We start from the raw sequence: 6,646 nt of genomic DNA, 5'->3' as shown, positions 1-6,646 counted from the left end.
GCATTTCATGCAAAAAGCTTTGAAAAACATGTGGGTATCTTTCTCACTCCAACTAGATTGATTTTCACTCAGTTAAGTTGTGTGAAAGGCCTCGCGGAGTGCTCTGGAGACCACTAAAATGTGAAAATCGGATAAAAGTAAACAAGCTGGTCAAGTTTCGTTACTTTTTTCTGTTTAATTCATCGAGATAGTGATTTGCACTAGCATTTTCTGCGAAAAGCTTTCAAAAACATTCTCTAACATGTTCCTAGGGTAGCGAAAGACCTAGTTTTGCCCTTAGAGTTGCTGTTGAGGCTAGTAAAGAACAGCCATTAAGGAAAAACTTGTGTGTGAATGGTGTTCATTTTTTTGGCGCTTAATTCCCCAGCTGCTTGCTCATAAAAAAAAACATGTGGGGACCTTTCTCACTCCATCTAGATTGATTTTCACTCAGTTAAGTTGTTTGAAAGGCCTTGCGGAGTGCTCTGGAGACCACTAAAATGTAAAAATCGGATAAGAGTGAACAAACTTGTCAAGTTTCGTTCCTATTTTCTGTTCAACTCGTTGAGATAGTGATTGGCACTAGCATTTTATGCGAAAAGCTTTGAAAAAAATTCTCTAACATGTTCATAGGGTAGCGAAAGACTAAGTTTTGCCCTTAGAGTTGCTGTTGTGGCTTGGAAAGAACAGCTAATACGGAAAAACTTGTTTGTGAATGGTGTTTTTTTTTTTTGCACTTGATTTTCATTGGTGCTGGATCATAAAAAAAAACATGTGGGGACTCTTACCACTCCATTTAGATTTATTTTTATTCAGTTGTGTGAAAGGCCTCGCCGAGTGCTCTGAAGACCACCAAATTGTGAAAAACGGATAAGAGTGAACAAGCTGGTCAAGTTTCGTTCTTTTTTTCCGTTAAACTTGTCGAGATAGTGATTTGCACTAGCATTTTCTGCGAAAAGCTTTAAAAAACAGTCTCTAACATGTTCATAGAATAGCGAAAGACCTAGTTTTGCCCTTAGAGTTGCTGTTGAGGCTAGTAAAGAACAGCCAATACGGAAAAACTTGTGTGTGAATGGTGTTTATTTTTTTAGCGCCTAATTCCCTAGCTGCTTGCTCATAAAAAAAAACATATGGGGACCTTTCTCACTCCATCTAGATTGATTTTCACTCAGTTAAGTTGTGTAAAAAGCCTAGCGGAATGCTCTGGAGACCACCAAAATGTAAAAAACGGATAAGAGTGAACCAGCTGGTCAAGTATCGTTCCTTTTTTCTGTTCAATTTGTCGAGATAGTTAGTGGCACTAGCATTTTATGCGAATAGCTTTGAAAAAATTCTCTAACATGTTCTTAGGGTAGCGATGCACCTAGTTTTGCCCTTCGAGTTGCTGTTGAGGCTTGGAAAGAACAGCCAATACGGAAAAACTTAAGTGTGAATGCTGTTTATTTTCTTTGCACTCGATTTCCTTGGTGCTGGTTCATAAAAAAAACATGTGGGGACCTTTCTCACCTTATCTAGATTGATTTTCACTCAGTTAAGTTGTGTAAAAGGCATCACCGAGTGCTCTGGAGATTATTAAAATGTGAAAAACGGATAAAAGTGAACAAGCTGGTCAAGTTTCGTTCCTATTTTTGGTTTAATTCGTCGAGATAGTGAGTGGCACTAGGATTTTATGCAAAAAGCTTTGAAAAACATGTGTGGACCTTTCTCACTCCATCTAGATTGATTTTCACTCAGTTAAGTTGTGTGAAAGGCCTCGCGGAGTGCTCTGGAGACCACCAAATTGTGAAAAACGGATAAAAGTTAACAAGCCGGTCAAGTTTCGTTCCTTTTTTCTGTTCAACTCGTCGAGATAGTGATTGGCACTAGCATTTTATGCGAAAAGCTTTTAAAAACATTCTCTAACATGTTCATAGGGTAGCGAAAGATCTAGTTTTGCCCTTAGAGTTGAGGATAGGAAAGAACAGCCAATACGGAAAAACTTGTGTGGGAATGGTGTTCATTTTTTTTGCGCTCGATTCCCTAGGTGCTTGCTCATAAAAAAAACATGTGAGGACCTTTCTTACTCCATCTAGATTGATTTTCATTCAGTTAAGTTGTGTGAAAAGCCTCGCGGAATGCTCTGGAGACCACCAAAATGTGAAAAACAGTTAAGAGTGAACAAGCTGGTCAAGTTTCGTTCCTATTTTCTGTTCAATTCATCGAGAATGTGTGTGGCATTAGCATTTTATGCGAAAAGCTTTGAAAAACATGTGGGGACCTTTCTCACTCCATGTAGATTGATTTTCACTCAGTTAAGTTGTTTGAAAGGCCTTGCGGAGTGCTCTGTAGACCACTAAAATGTAAAAATCGGATAAGAGTGAACAAGCTGGTCAAGTTTCGTTCCTTTCTTCTGTTCAATTCGTCAAGATAGTTAGTGACACTAGCATTTTATGCGAAATTTTTTGAAAAATATTCTCTAAGATATTCATAGGGTAGCGAAAGACCTAGTTTCGCCCATAGACTTGCTGTTGAGGCTTGGAAAGAACAGCCAATACGGAAAAACTTGTGTGTGAATGGTGTTCGTTTTTTTTGCACTCGATTTCCTTGGTGCTGGCTCAGAGAAAAAAACATGTGGGGACATTTCTCACTCCAACTAGATTGATTTTCACTCAGTTAAGTTGAGTAAAAGGCCTCGCGGAGTGCTCTGGAGACCAACAAAATGTGAAAAACGGATAAGAGTGAACAAGCTGGTCAAGTTTCGTTCCTAATTTCTGTTCAAATTGTCGAGATAGTGAATGGCACTGGCATATTATGCGAAAAGCTTCGAAAAACCTGTAGGGACCTTTCTCACTCTATCTAGATTGATTTTCACTCAGTTAAGTTGTGTGAAAGGCCTCGCTTAGTGCTCTAAAGACCACCAAAATCTAAAAAACCGATAAGAGTGAACAAGCTGGTCAAGTTGCGTTCCTATTTTCTGTGTAATTCGTCGAGATAGTGAATGGCACTATGATTTTATGCAAAAAGCTTTGAAAAACATGTGGGGACCTTTCTCACTCCATCTAGATTTAATTTCACTTAGTTAAGTTGTGTGAAAAACCTCGCAAAGTGCTCTGAAGACCACAAAAATGTGAAAAACGGATAAGAGTAAACAAGCTGGTCAAGTTTCGTTCCTATTTTCTGTTCAATTCGTCGAGATTTTGAGTGGCACTAGCATTTCATGCAAAAAGCTTTGAAAAACATGTGGGTATCTTTCTCACTCCAACTAGATTGATTTTCACTCAGTTAAGTTGTGTGAAAGGCCTCGCGGAGTGCTCTGGAGACCACTAAAATGTGAAAATCGGATAAAAGTAAACAAGCTGGTCAAGTTTCGTTACTTTTTTCTGTTTAACTCATCGAGATAGTGATTTGCACTAGCATTTTCTGCGAAAAGCTTTTAAAAACATTCTCTAACATGTTCCTAGGGTAGCGAAAGACCTAGTTTTGCCCTTAGAGTTGCTGTTGAGGCTAGTAAAGAACAGCCATTACGGAAAAACTTGTGTGTAAATGGTGTTTATTTTTTTTGCGCTCGATTCCCTTGGTGTTTGCTCATAAAAAACAAAATGTTAGGACCTTTCTCACTCCATCTAGATTGATTTTCACTCAGTTAAGTTGTGTGAAAAGCCTCGCGGAATGCTCTGGAGACCACCAAAATGTGAAAAACGGATTAGAGTGATCAAGCTGGTCACATTTCGTTCCTATTTTTGTTCAATTCGTCAAGATAGTAATTGGCACTAGCATTTAATGAGAACTGCTTTGAAAAACATGTGGGGACCTTTTTCACTCTATCTAGATTGATTTTCACTCAGTTAAGTTGTGCGAAAGGCTTCGCGGAGTGCTCTGGAGACCACCAAAATGTGAAAAACGGATAAGAGTGAACAAACTTGTCAAGTTTTGTTCCTATTTTCTGTTCAACTCGTTGAGATAGTGAGTGGCACTAGCAATTTATGCGTAAAGCTTTAAAAAAAATTCTCTAACATGTTCATAGGGCAGCCAAAGACCTAGTTTTGCCCTAAGAGTTGCTGTTGAGGCTTGGATAAAACAGCCAATACGGAAAAACTTGTGTGTGAATGGTGTTTATTTTTTTTCCACTCGAGTTTAATCGGTGCTGGATCATAAAAAAAAACATGTGGGGACTCTTGCCACTCCATTTAGATTTATTTTTATTCAGTTGTGTGAAAGGCCTCGCCGAGTGCTCGGGAGACCACCAAATTGTGAAAAACGGATAAGAGTGAACAAGCTGGTCAAGTTTCGTTCTTTTTTTCTGTTAAACTTGTCTAGATAGTGATTTGCACTAGCATTTTATGCTAAAAGGTTTGAAAAACAATCTCTAACATGTTCACAGGGTAGCGAAAGACTTAGTTTTGCCCTCAGAGTTGCTGTTGAGGCTAGGAAAGACCAACCAATACGGAAAAACTTGTGTGTGAATGGTGTTCATTTTTTTAGCGCCTAATTACCTAGCTGCTTGCTCATAAAAAAAAACATATGGGGACCTTTCTCACTCCATCTAGATTGATTTTCACTCAGTTAAGTTGTGTAAAAAGCCTAGCGGAATGCTCTGGAGACCACCAAAATGTAAAAAACGGATAAGAGTGAACCAGCTGGTCAAGTATCGTTCCTTTTTTCTGTTCAATTTGTCGAGATAGTTAGTGGCACTAGCATTTTATGCGAATAGCTTTGAAAAAATTCTCTAACATGTTCATAGGGTAGCGATACACCTAGTTTTGCCCTTCGAGTTGCTGTTGAGGCTTGGAAAGAACAGCCAATACGGAAAAACTTAAGTGTGAATGCTGTTTATTTTCTTTGCACTCGATTTCCTTGGTGCTGGCTTATAAAAACAACATGTGGGGACCTTTCTCACCTTATCTAGATTGATTTTCACTCAGTTAAGTTGTGTGAAAGGCCTCGCGAAGTGCTCTGGAGACCACCAAAAAGTGAAAAACGGATAAGAGTGTACAAGCTGGTCACATTTCGTTCCTTTTTTCTGTTCAATTCGTCGAGATAGTGATTGGCACTCGCATTTTATGCGAAAAGCTTTGAAAAACATGTGGGGACCTTTCTCACTCCATCTAGATTGATTTTCACTCAGTTAAGTTGTGTGAAAGGCCTCACGGAGTGCTCTGGAGACCACCAAAATGTGAAAAACGGATTAGAGTGATCAAGCTGGTCACATTTCGTTCCTATTTTTGTTCAATTCGTCAAGATAGTAATTGGCACTAGCATTTAATGAGAACTGCTTTGAAAAACATGTGGGGACCTTTTTCACTCTATCTAGATTGATTTTCACTCAGTTAAGTTGTGCGAAAGGCTTCGCGGAGTGCTCTGGAGACCACCAAAATGTGAAAAACGGATAAGAGTGAACAAGCAGGTCAAGTTTCGTTCCTTTTTTCTGTTCAACTCGTCGAGATAGTGATTGGCACTAGCATTTTATGCTAAAAGGTTTGAAAAACAATCTCTAACATGTTCACAGGGTAGCGAAAGACTTAGTTTTGCCCTCAGAGTTGCTGTTGAGGCTAGGAAAGACCAACCAATACGGAAAAACTTGTGTGTGAATGGTGTTCATTTTTTTTGCTCTCGATTCCCTAGGTGCTTGCTCATAAAAAAAAAACATGTGGGGACCTTTTTCACACCATCTAGATTGATTTTCACTCAGTTAAGTTGTGTGAAAGGCCTCGCGGAGTGCACTGGAGACCACCAAAATGTGAAAAACGGAAAAGAGTGAACAAGTTGGTCACATTTCGTTCCTTTTTTCTGTTTAATTCGTCGAGATAGTGAGTGGCACTAGCATTTTATGCGTAAAGCTTTAAAAAAAATTCTCTAACATGTTCATAGGGCAGCCAAAGACCTAGTTTTGCCCTAAGAGTTGCTGTTGAGGCTTGGAAAAAACAGCCAATACGGAAAAACTTGTGTGTGAATGGTGTTTATTTTTTTTCCACTCGATTTCCTTGGTGCTGGATCATAAAAAAAAATATGTGGGGACTCTTGCCACTCCATTTAGATTTATTTTTATTCAGTTGTGTGAAAGGCCTCGCCGAGTGCTCTGGAGACCACCAAATTGTAAAAAACGGATAAGAGTGAACAAGCTGGTCAAATTTCGTTCCTATTTTCTGTTTAATTCGTCGAGATAGTGAGTGGCACTAGGATTTTATGCAAAAAGCTTTGAAAAACATGTGGGGGCCTTTCTCACTCCATCTAGATTGATTTTCACTTAGTTAAGTTGTGTGAATGGCCTCGCAGGGTGCTCTGAAGACCACCAAAATGTGAAAAACGGATAAGAGTGAAAAAGCTGGTCAAGTTTCGTTCCTTTTTTTCTGTTCAAACCGTTGAGATAGTGATTGGCACTAGCATTTTATGCGAAAAGCTTTAAAAAAAATTCTCTAACATGTTCATAGGGTAGCCAAAGACCTAGTTTTGCTTTTAGAGTGGCTGTTGAGGCTTGGAAAGAACAGTTGAAAGCGACAAACTTGTGTGTGAGTGTAAAAAAAAAAAAAAATCAACGAATGTGTGGGGACGTTTTTTATGATTTTTTTCATCAAAGTTTTATTTAGATAACGAAATTTACTACAAGATTGCCTTCTGCGAATGCAATGCGCGCAACTTCTAAGCTGTGTTTGTCTGAAGAAAGTCCTCTTTTTTTATTTATTTTTTTGAT

This window comes from Hydra vulgaris, chromosome 04, assembly GCF_038396675.1.
Source record: "Hydra vulgaris chromosome 04, alternate assembly HydraT2T_AEP".
Taxonomy (NCBI): domain Eukaryota; kingdom Metazoa; phylum Cnidaria; class Hydrozoa; order Anthoathecata; family Hydridae; genus Hydra; species Hydra vulgaris.
This window is presented reverse-complemented; position numbering follows the sequence as displayed.